The 21,183-nt window shown below is 31.5% G+C and overlaps 1 protein-coding gene across 1 annotated transcript in view; it reads left to right on the forward strand.

The window, feature by feature from the left end:
* LOC145242436 (uncharacterized) overlaps nt 1–21,183 on the forward strand; it is a 158,605-nt gene that overhangs the window by 83,858 nt on the left and 53,564 nt on the right. The window lies entirely within an intron of this gene.

Genomic DNA, 21,183 nt, shown 5'->3' on the forward strand with positions numbered 1-21,183 from the left:
GTATTACGTTTAATGTAACAAAGTTTTAATATTTATTACAAAGTTTTAATATTACAAAAGTAACTGGGAAAAGTAATTTCTGGTTTGATTACAAAATGCCTTGGAAATGTCCCTTCTCATTAATTATAAAATTAACTGGAAATGTCTCTTCTGATTAATTATAAGATGCTCTGGAAAATGCCCCTTCTGATTATTATTTTTTTTTTTTTTTTTTATTTACTTGCCTCCCCACAAAGACGGAGTTGGACATGAGGTCGGTTAAAAATTTTGGTGGAAACCAGCTTCCCAAAATAGGTACTCTGATCAATAACAAAAATAAAAATTGTATCAGTAATGAAGGATTTCTCCTCCATTAACCAAGACCAAAAAATGTCACTGGAATGCTGAGACTGATGCTACACTCAGAAATTCATGTTGAAGCAATGGTTGCCTAATCTCTAACCGTGTTAATGTTTTCATGTATTAATTTCGAAAAGCTGCTGAAACAGTTTATGATTTAAACATTACTTTATTTCAAGTATATTTTAAACAGTGGGGTGGGGGATATAAAGTCAGTCCCGGAATTTACATAAACCGTTTACAATTTAAACATTATTTAACTTCATGTATATTTTTAACAGTGGGGTAGGTCCCGGAAATGGGTGAAACCGTTTACGCATTAAACATTACTTTATTTAATGTATATTGTTGACTTTGCTGTCCAGTGAACCACAGGGTGGAGATCAAGGAGACTGAAAAGTAGAGCAAATACACGGAACTGACCAGAGAGCTCAAAGGAATCTGGAAAATAAAGAGAGTAAAGATAACACCACTAATAGTAGGATCACTAGGAACGATACCGAAAATCTTTGAAAAAAGATTGGGAGAGATTGGAATCAGATGGATGGCAGAGAAGATACAGCGAATTTCAATAATATATAAAACTACATAAAACTGGCGATGGCTAAAGCAAGGTGAAGCTAAGTTGATACCAACCACTGTCAAGGATTGTCCTATGGACTTGTTTATTGTCATGGCAAAAAATAATTTAAGATTCCGGAATAAAATAATTAGGCACCAAGTTTTCAATTTTAATTTGTGTGATTGCACCCGGTAAGTTTAATGTAAAATAGAATCTAGAGAACTGAAAGTTTCTTCCCCATCTGGAATTTGATGAATCAATTTTTTTTCATTGATGACATGTACCATGTCATTTTAGAAGCTAGAATTGATTTCTCCGTCAGCTATTAAGGATTCACATAGGTTTCAGCTACATCAGCGTAAACTTTGCTAAGTTCTGTGAATGATGAAACAATTGAGCCAATACCTGGAATAATAATAGTTTTGCAATGTTTGCCCCCCCCCAAAAAAAAAATATAATAAAGAAAGAATTTTCGGTACTCATCCAGAGAAAGCACCGTATTGAAATAATAACATTATTATTTAGAAAGCCATTTTTAACATTGGTAGGGGATGGTGTTTGTAAATATTCTATATTTTCACCTAACAATTTATTAAACAACAATACCGTAAAATCTGAATGTAACTTGTAAATATAATGAACATGTTACCAACTCTGCATTTTTTTTTACATAGGCATCACCACTTATCAAGGTCAAGAGGCCACTCGAGGATAATGGTTAAGAGTGTACAGTAGAAATTGGACAATATAGTAATCGTTAGTAATGGAAATTCGGTAAATTTGTTAACAAGTGGGACGGCTCATCAAGAACTTGTTTATGTTAGACTTGAAGACAACCATATTGTAGTCAGCTGGAAAGCAGGAAAACGGCGTGCAGTTCTAAGAAAGAAGCTTTGTTCATGGAATCTACGTTAGGTTTAGGCACAGATAACGAGTGGAGGGATTATTGATAGTGTTTTCAGCTAGACGAGTGTTTCTTGTGAAAATTTGGCGAGGGGGGACCATAGACTCAAGCTCAGTCGAACACTTTCCATGAAAATAACGATACATCAGAGACAAACTCGCAACATCTCTTCTGTGAGATAGAGGTTTCGGGGAAGAGAAAAGGATATCTCCTGCGAGACTACGAAGTCTACTTTGAACTCTATCAAGGCAGGACAAGTCCTTTCTAGCAGCTCCTGCCCAGATGTGGCAACAGTACTCCATCCTTGGACGTACCTGACTCTTATATAGATAGAGAATTGAATCAGCAGTGAGATATCTACTGGATCGATAGAAGTATCCCACCATTTTTCCAGCGGCCTTGGCAACAGATTTGATGTACCTGTTCCATTTAAGATCAGGAGTAATGGTCAAGCCCAGAAGCTTGTCAAAAGTTGAGGCCTCCTCAAGACCAGAGCCATTCATTTCAACTGATTCTAGATGCATTTGTTATTGATGGCTTTCTTGAATATTCTAAAGTAATCATGTGCAAATGTTAATGTAATATGGAAAGGCAACGTTTGAGTAAATGTTGTTAATGAATGTCTAAAATATTTAAGTACGTTGAGGAAACGTATCGTTGAAAGGGAACGGCTATTATTTTCGTATAGAATAATGTATAGAGATAGGAAAGATAAGGGAGACTGAAACTGAAATAATAAAAATAATAGTGTTCATTGCCGAAAAGTTTGCACTATGAAGTATTTGCGCCGGTGAATGATGGGGACTTCGTAGCCTCGTAGGAGATGTCCTTTTCTCTTCCTTGCAACCTCTATCTCACAGAAGAGATGTTGCGAGTTTGTCTCTGATGTATCGTTATTTTCATGGAAAGTGTTCGACTGAGCTTCAATCTATGGTCCCCCCTCGCAAAACTTTCACAAGAAACACTCGTCTAGCTGTAAACACTATCAATAATTCCCCCCACTCTTTATCTGTGCCTAAACCTAAACGTAGATTCCATGAACAAAGCTTTTTTATTAGAACTGCACGCCTGTGGAATTGTCTTCTGTTTTCCTGCTTTCCGGCTGACTACAATATGGTTGTCTTCAAGTCTAACGTAAATAAGTTCTTGATGAGCCGTTCCATATAAGTTATCAAATTTAACAAATTTTCATTACTAATGATTATTATATTGTCCAATTTCTACTGTACACTCTTTAACCCTTATCCTTGAGTGGCCTCTTGGCCTTGATAATGTGTTGATACCTATGAAAAAAAAAAAGTCCAATGTGAACAAGTTCTAATTGAATCGTCCCCCTAAGTAATCCAAGTTACAAAATTCCCACTGTTTACTATGCTAAAATCACAATGACTAATGTATACCTATTAACCCTTATCCTCGAGTGGCCTCTGGGCCTTGATAAGTGGTGACACCCATATAAAAAAAAAAAATTAAAGAGTAAGTGTTCTCCTACCACTTGTAAGAAGTACTTGTTTAGGAGAGACACTATCCACAGATATTTGACAGAAATTAATGATATTAAAGATAATCAAACGATAATATGCTGAAAACATGCATAAAGTGTGGCCATATTGAATTTATTGATGACATCTGCGTTTATATAATGTGTTTTTTTTTTTCTAGTGGGGAAAAACTGATATCTTTTTATTAATATAGAGATAAAAATGGAGTTCATATATTTTAAGTAAATAAAAACGTAACGCATTTTTTTCTAAATAAAACAAAAATAAAAACTTATGAATATAAAGTTTTGAAATACAAGAAACGGAATAAAATCTTATAATAATCGTAAATTAATGAAACAATGGATTGAACGCAATGGCGCTTATAATAACTCCATCTGTGATAATTGATTGGTTCATTTCAGCCAGTTAATTATTTATAGGTAAAAATATTATTGTTAGAAAAATACAAATAAAAACTGAAATTGTGTCAGAATTGTTCAGATGGGGATTAATAATTTGCATTATTTTAATTATTTAAACTATTATTCCCATTTTCGTTATTTTCGAAGTGTTTCAGTCGATAAAACCTCGAATTTCTTCGGGTGCATCTTTTCGAACTTAGAAATCTTTGTACCGAACACATGGATTCATGGCGTAACGGATAAAGGCGTTGGTTAACGATCAGTTCCAATGGACAATCGTGTTAAGTCGGTGATTTAATCTTTACTACAGACGATAAGAATATCATAATAATTAACACTTTTTCTGTCTAATCACGATTGACGAAATAAAAACAATCTACCCCTGCAGATTAAACAAACGGTTCAGCTCAGAATGTTGTATATGTTTCCGTGTTCGATATAAAGATTCCCAAGTTCGGACAGATGCGCCTGAAGAAGGTCGGAGGTTACATCGACAAAAGTGTTGTGAAAAGAATAACCAGACTGATCAAAGCAATCCAAATAATCCCAATCACATTAATCGTCATCTCCAAAATTCCGAAACTAATTTTGTTGAGGGAAGATTGTTTTAATTATTTAGCTTTTTTTAAATATGATAATTTATTAATACACGTCGATTTGTTAAGGATTACCTTTGAAAGTCTAATAAAAATAAATATTTTAAAATATCTTTGGATATTCTTTTCATTTTTCGCCTACGCTTAGGGTTAGGATTAGGGTTAGTTTCTCAGTTTATCTTAGTTTTATTTTAATAGCAATGATTTTAAACAAGTTGTCTAAACTTACTTCAAATCATTGCCAAACATTTACAGATTAATCTATTTGGCAAAATAAAAATTAAAAATAATCGTGAATCAATTCTTTCGCGCTGTTGTTTCTGCAATTACTACTCTCTGTTCAACGTTCCTCACACTATCTAAAGTATTCAATGCGCAAACAAGCAATCAAGATTATCAGACTTTTAGTATTTGATATTTGAACGTAAGATATATAATTATGTCAGTAATCAGACAATGCAGCAGCTCACACAAACCATGAAAGTCATATACCGGAAGTCATTTGCGAACCGAATACTTTGCCACTTAGGCCATTATGCCACATATAGGAAAGTCTATTGATAACACATATCGGACAAACCACGACGAAATCCGATTGTGGAATATTTTTACACTTCTCAGCAAGGAGTGTAATCATCCAACTTCTAAAAACCTAGTTATTTATTATTTATTTATTTTTATTTTTATTTATTTTTTACTTTAGGTATAAAACGCAGTTTTGCTTTTTAAAATTGACTATTTAGATAATGAGTTTATATTATACTTGGGAAGTTATAAACTTATAAATCCCCCCTCCAAACAGTTATGGATTAAATAGTAGGGTAGACTCGACTCTCAAGCTCTGGTTGGTCTAGAAGGAAAAACTCTGAATAAAGTTTTTCACAATTTATCCTGGCATCGTTTCTAGTCATCATGAACTCCTACTTGCTACTGGACTCAAGCAAATGGTGATTGCATAACTCATAATTCATTATAAATTACACACGTAGATACCCTAACAGTGGGTATCCATTGTTTTGTTGTTGTTGTTTTTTGTTTGTTTGTTTTTTTGTTATGGCAGGTGTCAGTCCCCTGTAAAATATTCGAAACAGCTTCTAACAATTTCCTTGCTCTATTTGCACTTAAACTAAACGAAAATTCCATGAGCAAAGTTTCTTTACAAGAATTACTGCGGAGTAGCTTTGACTATAATATGGTCGTTTTCAAGTCTAATGTACACGTTCTTGTTGAGCTATCCTCTAATAATCAAATTCTACCCAAGTTTCACCATGACCAATCATCACGGTGTTGTTTCACGGGCCACTTGGCACTCAATAACCCTTATCCTCGCGTGGTTTTTGGGCCTTGATAAGCGGCGACACTCCTAATAAAAAAAAAGACTGAAATGAAACCAAGAATGTGTACAATGCATACACACATTCATTTGATCGTCGTTGTCCAACGTGCATTATACGTGGAACGAACATTCATTCTCAATAAAAAATAAGTTGATTTAATTTTATTTTTTTTCTCGGGGATATTTCTTTTTTTTTTTTTTTAATGTCACATCCAATTGCCTTTTTCTCCTCAAATTCGACTGAAACGATTTTTTTTTATATACGGACAATTTTTTTAGGGGGTGATGAAGGTGAGAATTGGAAATGCTATTAATGAGAGTGGACATTTCAGTTGAGAACGTGAGAGGCGAAATCTCGCACCTCCAACCAACTAACGCTTCAAGAGGTGACAACTCTCATCGCCAACACATGTGTGAAAATGAGAAACAATATTTTCTGCAGTCAATTCACAGCTGTACAAATAAAGTAAATACAAGGACAAATCTATTCTTGCGATGCGTCCATTGAATCTGCGCGTATAGCGACAAAAATGCAAATTCTAAAATATCACAGTGTGGCTGACGGAATGAGACCATGCTACTCTTGTAAATTAAATAAATCGGTCCGTCCGAAATTCCACGTACATTTCTGACTTTGATAAGATATACCTGAAGATGATCGGAGGTTATATCTACCGAAAAGTCCTTTTCTCAAAAATTCATAAGTAGAAAACAGTATTTTATATCATGACTCCTCATCAGTGTGCGGAAAACATCACATCCCTTTAAAAAAAAACTTTTGGGTATATGATCTATTGTTTTGCTCTGGTTTAATTATTTTGCTAAATTATTCACGTTATTCAACGCGTCTTTCGTCTTTGACTAAGAAAAAAGTGTTTGCTTTTCAAAAAAAAACTTCTGTATTTTTATGCTGTTCGGATGAATTTTTATTTTTATGTATTTTCATTATTAATTATTTTATAATATCATTATATTTATTATAGTTTATTTAAAAATATATGAAATTTTAAATATAGTTATATGTACAGAGTTTTGTTTTTTTGTTTTGTTTGTTTCTTTGTTTTTTGTTTTTTTACTTTTTGCCCTATATGTATTATTTATATGCGTTGTACATTTTGTACTGAATTTCTAATAGAGTTTGGGATTTATTCTACAATTTACTTCGATTAATTTGATATGACGTAAACGCATCAGAATATTTGATTTAACTTCATTTAATTGTTTTAGTATTTTATTTTGATCACCATCTTGTTTAAACATTTGTTTAAAGCAGAGACTGGGGTTCTAAAATCTATCACTTTTAAACTGTACTTAGAAACTCAATACTCTTGTAAAACATATGCATAAGACGAATGCTATTTTATGCAGCTTAAGAACTATATGAAAGGGGAAGCAGTTTCTTTTATAAAACATTTTATCAATAAAAATTCCATCCTCAATTTTTGTATCCAAATGAAAAAATACAGTTTGTTTTCCAGTTCAAAATATAATTCTGACCTCATTTGGATCTAATATCAAATGCTTGGTATTTTTACATCTTTGTTATCATTAACACACGAGGTCGTAAATAAATCGCCTGCAACCATGATAACTATAAATTCTAGATATATCATTTTTGGAATGATGACATATACGTGTATTCAAGTCTGTGTAGATAATGATTAATCCAAAATCCATGTGAATGCGTATAGTATGAAGCAGTATTTTATTTTCTATTTGAAAATAACTCTTTTCAATAAGGTGACTCATAAGTTTTTTTAAAACCAACTTTGGAAACACTAGTTTTACCATTCTTTATTTTACACCAAAATGGCTTTAGATTTTGGAAAATATACGTATTTACTTTTACCTCCGGCAAAAACAAAATATATTGTGATACTATCGAAGTCCTCTCTAAAAACAGAGTTAGAGTGTAAAACAAAAAGATGAAAAATATAACAAAAAGGAGGCAATTTATCAGAAATAAGGAATAGGAAGTAGGTCACCAGGGAACACAAAAAAAAACTGAAATAAGATTGTTAATCAAAGTGTGGCAGTGATTGGGACAAAGGTGGTCAATATGTTAAGAATTAGTTTATGATCGATTTTAGTAGTGACAATGAGTTTTGCGACAGCTTACGACAGTTAGTGAGAGTTTACGACAGTTAGAGACAGTTTACAACAGTTAGAGACAGTTTACAGACAATTTGTGTTTGCAAAAGTTGAGAATAACGTTCAGTGGAGGAGTTGCGAGCTGCACACAATAGAACGCAGGTTGAGGCTCCGAGCAGATGGGGATGAGCTGACAATTTTCTTTATACAAAAATACATTACAATTTTCTTTATCTAAAAATATATTACAATTTTCTTTATCTAAAAATATATTACAATTTTCTTTATATAAAAATATATTACAATTTTCTTTATCTAAAAATATATTACAATTTTCTTTATCTAAAAATATATTACAATTTCTTTATATAAAAATATATTAAAATTTTCTTTATCTAAAAATATATTACAATTTTCTTTATATAAAAATATATTACAATTTTCTTTATCTAAAAATATATTACAATTTTCTTTATCTAAAAATATATTACAATTTTCTTTATCTAAAAATATATTAAAATTTTCTTTATATAAAAATATATTAAAATTTTCTTTATCTAAAAATATATTAAAATTTTCTTTATATAAAAATATATTACAATTTTCTTTATATAAAAATATATTACAATTTTCTTTATATAAAAATATATTAAAATCTTCTTTATATAAATATATATTACAATTTTCTTTATATAAAAATATATTACAATTTTCTTTATATAAAAATATATTACAAATTTTCTTTATCTAAAAATATATTAAAATTTTCTTTATATAAAATATATTACAATTTTCTTTATATAAAAATATATTAAAATTTTCTTTGTATAAAAATATATTACAAATTTTCTTTATATAAAAATATATTAAAATTTTCTTTATATAAAAATATATTACAATTTTCTTTATCTAAAAATATATTACAATTTTCTTTATATAAAAATATATTAAAATTTTCTTTATCTAAAAATATATTACAATTTTCTTTATCTAAAAATATATTACAATTTTTTTTATATAAAAATATATTAAAATTTTCTTTATATAAAAATATATTAAAATTTTCTTTATCTAAAAATATATTACAATTTTTTTTATCTAAAAATATATTACAATTTTTTTTATATAAAAATATATTAAAATTTTCTTTATCTAAAAATATATTAAAATTTTCTTTATATAAAAATATATGACAAATAACTTATGAAAGAATTAGATGCAACCATGTGCCTCCTGTTCGACAACAAACTCTTTTTTTTGTCTTTTCTGGTGTGCGCTGTATTTTACATTGGCGGCTGCCGAGGAGTGGCGAAGTGGTTCACAAGTATTAAAACAAAACAACTCTAGAGAAGTAAAATGAAACACAATCTCCGACACATTTTGTAAATATCAGTTGCATTCTGGGTGAGTGCGTGTGTGTCATACCACTGACCCTTCACAGTAATATATTTTTAGATAAAGAAAATTTTAATATATTTTTAGATAAAGAAAATTTATGCTAATTTTTCTTTTATTATGAAATATTTATCAGCCAAATTAGTGTTATTTCCTTTTTTGATGGAAATTATTTACTTGATTAATAATTAATTTAAAAATTAATATATACACATACATAAATACATATATCTATATTTTTATGCGCTGAGTTTTTTTTTCACACTAGCATTGATATTAAAAGCCTACTTTTTCTACTTAAAAATTATCAAAACGAACTTTTTTTAATATACTTAGTTATAAGCGAGCGACTATATTAGGGTTAACTAATTTGCATATTCCTTTGAAAAATGAATGTCAATTAGTTAATTGTTTTTTTTAATGTTTTCTTATTAGATGATTGAGATGATTGGTTTCATTTAAATATTACGCTGGATTCTATTCATGCATAGATTCTACATCATGCATAATTGCATATAATTTCAGATGAAAACGTTTTAGTACATGGAAATATTTCATATATATATATATATATATATATATATATATATATATATAAAGTGATCTTGTCAATTTGTGTGCGAAAAGTCTCTACCAAACTCGTCTCTTAATATTCGGTCTACAGCATTGAAACTTCTGTGTCACATTTACGATTGCTGCGAAGGGATAAAAATCGAAAATAAAACAGTTGACCTTGGCAGGAATAATCAACTGAACCTGCTTACATGCACAGATTTACATTCACAGGTTTAACAACGTTGTTTTTTAATAATTTATATGCGTATGGGCGTGGCTTATAGGCTAAGGAATGATGTTGGACGGTTGTATGTTTCGGTTTTGATTCTAGCTGATAGAATCCTAGTTATATTTTTTTTTTTTACTTTTGATATCTACTACATATAAAGTATAATATTATAATCGATAGAGAATTTGCTAAACAATAATAAACACGTAATCTGTATGAATTAAAATATCATATTTAAGCGTATCTTACGACCGGGCAACGCCAGGTGTCATTCTAGTATATATATATATATATATATATATATATATATATATATATATATATATATATATCAAAGGAATATTGTGTGTGTTTGTTCAAGTTCGTTCCCTATGTAGTAGAAAACGGCTGGGCCCAATTTTTATGAAAATTTACACGAATGTACTTTATGTTCCTGGTAGTATTCTTAGATAGGCTTTGCATCGGAATGTTTTCGATAAGTATCAATAATCGATAATCGAAATAATTCGATGAAAGAAGGAACAGCGATTAAGATAACACCTTACACAGACGAATATCATTTGAGAAATTTTATTACCACACAAGCCAAAAGGTCCAACATATTTTTAAATCAACAGTACGTTCTTTGATATGACGTGGGTGCATTCGAAATAAATGTTTCTGTTTAAAGTGCAATTGCACTATGATACTTTTTAAACTTTAATTAAAGCCATTTAAATATAATGGCTTGAATTAAAGTTTAAAATGAAAAAGTCAAGTAAAAAAAAATAATTTTATAAAAACAGCAGTAAGTTCTCCAAAGTGCAATGTATACAGTGTATTGCTCACTGCAGGGGGTCATGTGAAGCTTCCTCCCTGTGCGCCGGGATGGGTCCCCAACTAGAGCAGGCAATTAATCGATTTGATTGAAAAATGAGCTATTTCATCGATGACGATAAAAATATGGGAGCGAAAAACATTCGTTGATCATCATTTAATCCTAAGCAGCAGCAGTCTCCTACTAGTATATATATACTATATACGTACTAGTGTGTATATATATATATATATATATATATATATATATATATATATATATATATATATATATATATATATATATATATATATTAGGTCGTTGCAAATAATTGCCGCCCGAAGCGCTGGGTTCTGATTTTTTTTTTTTTTCTAATTAATTGTGGAAACCAAGTAATATTTTAATATTTTGTGATTATTTTGTGTTAATGTTTTGTTGCCTGTGGGTGTGGAAGGGGCGTGGAAATGTATTCATTTCATGTATACATTTTTCAAAAACATGGTGTGCGTAATGTTGGATAAAGAAAGCTGGAGATTGTGCACATAAACAAATTCCAGGTTAGCAGAGAACAGAAAAAGCCTTGACACACATATTGACCTCTGATGAAACAAAGAAAATGCCATGTCGCACTTTGAAATATATTGACCTCTGATGGAAAAAGAATCTGTCAATAAAAGCAAAATATTCGACGGACAAAGACACACAGAGTGAGAGATGGAGAGAGACGCAAGATCGTTACGTCATTAGCTCGTCAACCCAACCCCACCTTTCACCCTTGCTCGATACATCCGACAACCAGTGCAGGCAAAATAATAATTAGATTAAAAATAGTTTCGTTATGAAGCTGTCTCTGTATTTGATCGTTAAACGGCCAGAACAAACTACAGTATATATAGTCATTTAGCAGCACGCTTGTTCGTAGAAGTGCAAGAAACATGATTACGTGAGCGAAAAACACATAAATCGTTACAAAGAGGCAGACAATACAACAGAGGAACGACTAAGCCCATGTAAACAGAAAAGGTTTTGTGCGAAGGAGTGGTGCGAAAACGATTGGCTCACATCTGTGGTCAAATCGAAAGAGGGTGGGAAGTGAGTTTCACATATACTAGCAGGCCGGCCGGCGTTGCCCGGTCGTAAAATAAGCATAAATATTTTTTCATTCATGCAGAAACTGTGCTTGCATGTATTATGTTTTTCCTAAATAGTTCACTTCTTGTAAATAAAAAATATTCGAGCTAAGATCGAAACTAAAACCTAAAATCAGTGAGTTATGTGCGATAACCATTAAGACAGCTTGACACGATCTTTAAAAAGTGTTTTCAAACCTACTTCTTTTTAGCATAAGGAATTTTTCGTGAGAATCATTCACGCATGCGTAGTCATGAAACAGTTGAAAAACAGATTAAAATCCCGATGACCCCCCCCCACGTACTAATTTGTCAATTTTTACCCTTAGCAACCCTTTTTCCCGGATAAAAAAAAAACAAATAAAATGCTTTCAACAATACACCGAATTTCAAGCCTGTAGATAAAAAAATCGTTGAGTATATAGGTTAAGAATTGTCCTCTCACACACGCACACATTCTTACTTGTATAGATGTATAGATAGATAACTCGCAACGTTGTACCGTGATCTGGGAATTTACGTATTAGGAAAACCATCGCCAACAGTGGGAATCAAGCTTGTGAAAGAGGCGGCTGTAGTTCCCGTTACCTTATTTTTTCATATTATAATACTGAACATACTAGCCTACATCGGTAATTCATCCGTTAGTGGTGAGCTTTAGGCCAATGGCTTGTATTGCGGCTAGGAAAACTCGATCCTGGACAACAAGCAAAATATACCGAACAGAATTGATGCTCATCTCAATTGTCATGACGACAGAAAAGACGATTTATATTCACGGCGATATGTGCGTCTAATTAATCCGAAACGAATTTTTGTGCGCTTATCTTTTTATTCTTTAAAATCGATTGAAACAAAAGAAAAAAAGCAATTTTGATTTTGATCAATGAAAAACGTCAAAGGCGATTGGTTTCATTCTATCTCCATTCGCAGCCCAAAACGGATAAAAAAAAAAAAAAAACATGAACGCGCGTCGGCGTCTCATCAGTCCGATTATTTGCATTTGAGATTATTCTACCAGAACATTCGAAATAGAAACGCCTATCCACATCCTACACACGTCTATATTCATTATTGTATAATTCATCACAGGAAAATTTACGCGTTACTTCGTTGTTTTTGGTTTCTTTAATTTTCTTATCTTTGTGTATTTATAGAGGATAGTGCATCCCGGCGGATGTCAGATATTCACCCGTTATTTCAAACGCTTTAACCGAGAGATCTTTTTAAGAGTCTACCCGTTCCTTTAAGCGCATCTTTAGCAACTCTCTTGCACTTAGTTCACCGGATCTATTCGCCAGGTAGTTTTTGTAATACTTTTTTATGAATCCTAAAAGTCTGCTAAAATTACTGAAATAATGTAGATCTTCGTAATATTTGAACTTCTTTTCGTGTCGTACATAAAACCCTGATATTTCGTTATTTTCTCCCTCCTAACACTGTTTAAGGCAACATTATTAGATACATTGAGTAGGGTGGCTATTTTCTTTCACTCTTTTCAATTTCCTATAATTTTGTTATTGTTGGAGATTGGGGCACCCTAGTGGATGCTAGACATTCACCTTCTATTCAAGACACACCAACCGAGAGATCTACCGGTTCCTTTAAGTGCAATTCTCTGTATCTCTCTTGCCCTCGGTTCATTGGGTATATTTGCCTGTTATTTTTTTAAATTCGTATTCATGAAACCAGTTTCTCTTAAACTTACTGGAATGATGAAGAATTTTCTTAAGATTCAGGATTCTTTTCATGTCATTTGACATTTGACATTTGACATTTCGTTATCTTTTCTTTTTCTCGGCTTTGTTTAACCCAGTATCATTGGAGACACTAACTTCTAAGATTGCGTCTTCCCCCTTGTTCCATATCACTTTTTTCAGGTTGAACAGCTCCTAATTTCTATGTATGTAACAGCAGGGATGCATAGTCATAGTGAATGTCGTATGACTTATTCCCAACCTTTTATGGTTTATGATCTCAGAACTTTTTTCTTTTACAGTTTTTCATCCCAAACAACACTTGCACGTTAGAGGATACTATTTAGGATCATGTCTAACATGGGATTCTGGTGAATTTAGTAGCGAGATGTCTATTCACATTACATTTAAACTTCTGCACGCCAGTAAACTCCTAGAAACAGGAAGGGAAGAAAGGCTTTCCGGCATCTAGAGACCTCAATAGTGAATTTTTATGCTTATCGGGTTAGTCAGGAGTATGTACGTCGAGAAAGCATAAGGGCTATGAGTTCATCAGAGCGCGATGAGTTATTTACGAATATCAGAAATAATAAAGGTCCAAAGTTCGACCCCTGAATCACACCCGCATTAATATCATGTTGTTTAGATGTTCAACCATCGATGACAACCTGGATTTTTTTCTTGTCTAGTAAGGATCTGATTATACTGAATATTCAGAAACACCGTATGATTTGATTTTCATGAGAATCCATTCATGCTAGACTTGGATATTACGGGCTACAGCACTAGCTTCCCCTGTCTTATCCAATGCGTGGTATATGCGTTCAGCGGTGGTTAAAATATCTGCAGTAGAACGGCCTTGCTTAAATCCATACTGTTGGTAATGGAGAAGTTAGCATATACGAGGTGGTGAACTAGAGCTCGATTAGTTAACGACTCCAAGATTATAGTGAAAAGGAGAAGGAGATTGATAGGTCGATAGTTACGCGGGCCAGTTCTTTCCCCAGAATTCTTGAATACGGGTATGATGGAGACAGTTGATATTTAAATGTTATTATGTAATAATTTTACAAGAACATTTTATTCAAAAAAAAAAAAAAGAAAAATACAATAGGATGTTTTTGATGTACGTAACGAAAATGTCATATACCAAATATATCAGAACAAAATACAGTTGATATGTTTTAAAAAGCAAACAACGGATTTTAGTATCAGTTGAAAATTGCCGAGTCATTATACCGGAAATGACGTCATTTTTCTAAAACTTGACTGGCCATTTTGTTTAGCATTTGTTCTGAGAGTGTGGGTTAAGAGTAAAGTAGCAAAAGGGGAGATCGAGGTGGAATATGTTAATGAAAAAACCTAAGATAAGTTAAAACACAATATGTGTGTGTGTGTGTGTGTGTGTGTGTGTGTGTGTGTGTGTGTGTGTGTGTGTGTGTGTGTGTGTGTGTGTGTGTGTTGGAAGAAGGGTAAATTATCTTGTCTTTAATTTTTTATATTTTTCACCCCATTTGTGATTTTGTTTTTTGTTTGTTTTTTTATTTTGTTAACAAATGCCCGTTTTTTTTTATCATTTTCTTGTTCTATTAATTAAAGGTTAACCTACCCTTTGTTTTTAGTTCATACCAAAAATTTAATTAAAACTGATAAATGATTTTGAAGTCAAATTACTATTTTGTGTTTGTCAAGGGGTGACTCAGTGGAGAATGAGGCATTTCTTCAACAATAAATGCTGCTTATGCAGATCGGAACCGTACTATTTTTTTAAATAGTATTTTCAAGTTAAATTCAAGTTTTACAATATCTATTTTTATTGAATTGTTAGGCGAACGTACATAATAGTTACGAAACACCACCCCTCCCCATGTTAAGAATGGGTTTCTAAATAATAATGTTATTATTTCAGCCTGGTAATTTCTCTACATGAATACCCAATTAATTTCTATTTTAGTCACGTAAATTACATCTAACGTGTTATGATACACAAATAAATGAAAATTTTAACGGATATAAATATATATATATATATATATATATATATATATATATATGAAATATATTTATGTATTGCATATATTTATATGAAATATATATATATGAAATATATTTATATGAAATATATATATGAAATATATTTATATGAAATATATATATATGAAATATATTTATATGAAATATATATATATATGAAATATATATATATATATGAAATATATATATATTTCATATATATATATATATTTCATATATATATATTTCATATATATATATTTCATATATATATATATATATTTCATATATATATATATTTCATATATATATATGAAATATATATATATATAAAATATATATATATATAAAATATATATATATATAAAATATATATATAAAATATATATATGAAATATATATATGAAATATATATATGAAATATATATATATATATATATATATGAAATATATATATATATGAAATATATATATATATGAAATATATATATATATGAAATATATAGATATGAAATATATATATATATGAAATATATATATATATGAAATATATATATATATATGAAATATATATATATGAAATATATATATATATATGAAATATATATATATTAAATATATATATATGAAATATATATATATATGAAATATATATACATATATATGAAATATATATATATATGAAATATATATATATATATATATATGAAATATATATATATGAAATATATATATATATATGAAATATATATATATATGAAATATATATATATATATATATATATATATATATATATATATATATATATATATATATATATATATATATATGAAATATATTCCAAAGGAGCATACGAAGTTAATACTACTGAGAGTCTCGGTAAAAGTTACTATTTCGTTTTCAGGAAAACATGAAGTCTCTTTCGAAAAATACTTTCGTAACTTTAAAATATTCGAAAATACTCAATGAAAAGTTTTATTTATTATTAAGAGAATAGATTTTTAAAAATTCTCATGCAAAAATTATTTGTTTTATAATTTCAAAGACCAAAAAAAATGAAATTGTCAACTTTCTCCATATGTGAAAATCTTATTTATCCTCATAAAAAAATCTTTAACAGAAAACTAATTCAGCATATTGTTTGTTATAGTATCATTAAAAAGTATTGTTTCTTTAATTTCTATTGACACTGTTTTCAAATGTCATGAAATTAATTAAATACAGCTTTAATTAAATATGCTTTTAATCAATAAAGTAAAGTCACTTTGTTATATTTTGCTGGATTAAAATTATCCTTCCTAATTGCACGTATCCAAATGGAGAATCGTTCTTTCTCTTTATTTGGGAAAAGAAAATGCGTGCGCTTTTAGGCCGTTTTTATAACTACTACGGCAAGGGTACAACGGAACGAAAATCGAACAGAAACGCGATCTCCTAATCGATACGTCATCGTGATGTCATTTTTCAGTTAACTGGCCTTCTCTTTCGGGAGTCTCGGTTATATCCGCCCGTAGCATTAGTATACAAAGAAAACACCTTTACAATTATAACAGAAACAGGTATTTTCTTCTTTTTTTTTTTTCATATCGACGTATCAACTTAAATGTTGATATTTTTAGCAAAATTTTCATATAAACATTCTCTTTAATTAAACATTTCAGTTGCACTGATTTATATTCATTTAATTATAATTTACTAGCAGGACCCGTTAACCGACGTTGGCCGGTGGAAGCATGCCCCTCCCCCTTGTAAAAAGTGTAAGTACAGATATTGTTGGTATTGCCCAACCCCCAACCTCCTCATGTTAAGACCGGCTTTTAGAATAGACACTCCCAACATCTTCATGATAAGAATGGCTTTCGGAATGGACCCCCCCCCAAAAAAAAAACTACCCCTGTAGTTTTTGGAGTAGACACCCCATTATCTGCCACAAAATTTAATCTTGATAATCGTTGTCATGATCTCGCGCGTAAATACTATGAATCAACCTTGAATTTTTGTGTGTGCCGTGTCAGTCGGAAAAATGTAAATATACTTATGTATTTTTTGTTAGCGTGCTGTAATAGTAATGTTATTATTTTGAAAGCCATTCTGAACATGTTAGAAACGTGTTTTGTAAGTAATCTGTGCTTCAACCTTAAATTTAATAATCACATGATTACATGTTCAATAATAACGTTATTAAATTTTCCCTGTATAAAGTTTGTGAAGCCTTTATGATATAGACAAAGTGTTTATATCAAAATGTAGAAAAACAACTTATGTTTACAACATATTGTAATGTGTTGACCTTTAAGATCCCCTTTTAGCTATAGAGTGTGCATCGGTTAAGAAAAATAAAACAGTAAAGAAAAATATCTCTTTAGTGAAATGCAATATGGTTTCCGTTCTGCTAAATCTACAGCAGATGTTTACGGTTATATTTCATAGGATTAGCAAATCTCTCGACGGAGGCTTCCTTTCTATGGAAATTGCTCTTGACATATCAAAGGTCTTTGATAGTTATGGCATATAGGTCTACTTCACAAGATTCCTAGCTATGGTATACCTGGAAATGTCTTTTCAATTATTAAATCATTTCTTACTGATAGATTCATAAGAATAGTGATTGATGGGCAGAAATCAGAAGCTCATAGTATTAATGCTGGAGTCTCTCAGGGACCCATATTAAGTCCAATTCCCTTCCTGATCTACATCAATGATCTTCTAAATCACATCCTTAGATCATTCGTAGACATTTTTACTGATGACCCCACCATCTATGCCAGCACATCAAAGGCCGTAAACAACCAAGTTCTCTCTGATTTTCTCTCGTTGATCTTGAGTATGTGATACAATGAGTAAAAAAGTGGTTACATTTAATGCATCTAAAACCAAGCTTCTATCTTTACGCCATCAACACCCTTACATCAATTAAAAGGAATGGCTCTCGTCTTGGGGAGGCTCCATGTTTTGACAAGCTTCTGGGCTTGACCTTTACTCCTGATCTGAAATGGAACACGTACATCAAATCCGTTGCCAAAGTCGCTGAAAAAATAATGGGATCCTTCTATCGACCCAGTAGATATCTACCTGCTGATGCTATTCTTTATCTATATAAGAGTCAGGAACGTCCAAAGATGGAGTACTGTGGCCACATCTGGGCAGGAGCTGTTAGAAAGTTCTCATCCTGCCCTGACAACGTTCAAGATAGGCTTAGTAGCCTAGTGGGGGATACCCTTTTCTCTTCCCTGTAACCTCTTTCTCGTAGAAGAGACGTTGCGAGCCTATCTCTGCTTTATCCGTTTTTTTTTGTTTGTTTGTTTGTTTGTTTGTTTTTCATGGCAAGTGCTCGTCTGAACTCCAATCTATGATCCTCCTTGCCAAACACTCACGATAAACACTCGTCTAGCTGAAAACACTAACAATAGTTTCCCCCATTCTTTATCTGTGTCTAGATCTAAACGTGAATTCCATGAACAACGCTTCTTTCTTAGAACTACACACCTGTGGAGTTCTGTCCGTTTGCTTGCTTTCCAGCTGATTGCAATATGGTCGTCTCCAAGTTCAATGTAAACAAGTTCTTGACGAGCCGTTCCCTTAAGTAATCCAATTTACCAAATTTACACTCCTAACAATTACTATGATATTATCCCTTTGACTACTGTCCGCTCTTTAACCCTTATCCTCGAGTTGCCTCTGCGCTTTGATACGTGGTGATTCCATTGTAATAAAAAAAGAAATAAAATGGAAAGTCGATAACTACATTGGCCGAAAACTTCTAATAAATATTAGTCTTTTTATAACGCAAATAGGTCACAAATACGTAGGTAAATCAAAATGTTTTTGTTTTGTTTGTTTTTATTTATTTATTTATTTTTTTACTAATTTCGCAACTGTAGTTTCTATAAAATAAGTTTGGTCTTAATCACATTGATTTAACCCAAAACAAAAGGGATATTGCTTAATATTCGAAAAACTACCTATTTGCATACAATGAGAATGCGCTATTTTATTCAAACGCAAATAGGTCACAAATAACGTAGGTAAACGATAATGTTTTATTTTATTTGGAAAACTACTTATTTGCGGACAATTTATATGCGATTTTCTTTGTTAAAACGCAAGTAGGTCACTAATAACGTAAGTAAACGATAAATTTTATTATGTTGATTTCGCAACTGTATTTTCTATTAAATAATTTTGTGCTTAAAACGCAAATACGTCCCAAATATCGTTGGTAAAGCGAAATTTTATTTTATTTTATTTTTTATATAATTTTTCCATTGTATTTTCTATAAATTAAATTTGTGCTTATCGTAGGTAAACAAAAATGTTCGTTTACAAAAATAATTTTGCAACTGTATTTTCTATGAAATAGTTTTGTGCTTATGCGCATAGATTACTCACCCGTTAATGTTAATTGTAGGCATAGACCAATTCATACCATCTAAAAAATTCCAACAAAAAACTAAAAGCCAGCCATGGTTCTCCCCAGAATGTGCTGCTGTTGCTATCGCGCACAGAAATCACTTTTTCCATAACTACCAACGTAATAGATGCACTGAGACTAAAGCTGCTTTCAGGACTGCCAGCAACCACTGTAAACGAGTAATAAAAAATGCAAGAGAGCTATATGCCCAGTCTGTTAAATCTAAGGTAGCTGATCAGCGCCTTGGTTCCCACCAGTTTTGGCAAATAACAAATAGGATCCTGAACAGAAGTGTGCGTTCTATCCCAACCATTATCAATGGACCAGAGGTCATCTCGTCAGCATCAGACAAGGCCAAACTATTTGCAAAGAACTTTGCACCTAATTCTACCCTATGCGACGAAGGCCATCAATTCCCCATATTGTCTCCTATAACACAGAACACGCTAGGTAACATACAAATATCCGTGCATGAGGTCGCCAAGCTAATCAAGAACCTTGATTCCAGTAAAGCAACTGGCCCTGACGGCATCCCAATTATAGTGTTAAAAAAGCTTCAACCAGAACTTGCTCCCATACTTACGAAACTGTTTAAGCGCTGCCTTAAGGAGAAGTGCTTTCTGACTCCCTGGAAGACCTCATCAGTTTGCCCTGTATTTAAGAATTCAGGTGATAAGTCATCTCCCTCTTAGTACAGACCAATAAGTCTCCTGTGTGTTATGAGTAAGTTGCTGGAATCTATATTAAATAGAGAAATAGTCAACCACCTCAGCAGAAACAACCTTCTTAGTGACACACAATATGGTTTCCGCACTGCAAGATCTACCGCAGATGTGCTGATGGTTATATCTCACAGGAATAGTGAATCTCTTGATAAAGGCTTCCTTTCTAGGGCAATTGCTCTTGGCATACCAAAGGCCTTCAACAAGGTATGACATAAGGGTCTACTTCACAAAATTTCCAGCTACGGTATAACTGGAAATGTTTTCTCAATCATTAAATCATTTCTCTCCGATAGGCTCATAAGAGTAGTGTCCGTATTGTTTTGAAGTAAAGGAAAGGTCTATAAACTTCTATGCGTATTGTTTAAAAGCAAAGAAAATGGTCAGTCTAAAAGAAATAAGAAGATTTTTTTTTGTTTTGTTTTTCAAAAGATGTTTCTCTTTCTCGCTCTGTTTGTTTGTCTCTCTCCCTCTCTCTCACTCTTTTTCTTTCTCTCTCT

The sequence above is a fragment of the Euprymna scolopes genome, chromosome 21 (genome assembly GCF_053919585.1).
Source record: "Euprymna scolopes isolate OS-2025 chromosome 21, ASM5391958v1, whole genome shotgun sequence".
In the NCBI taxonomy this organism is placed as follows: domain Eukaryota; kingdom Metazoa; phylum Mollusca; class Cephalopoda; order Sepiida; family Sepiolidae; genus Euprymna; species Euprymna scolopes.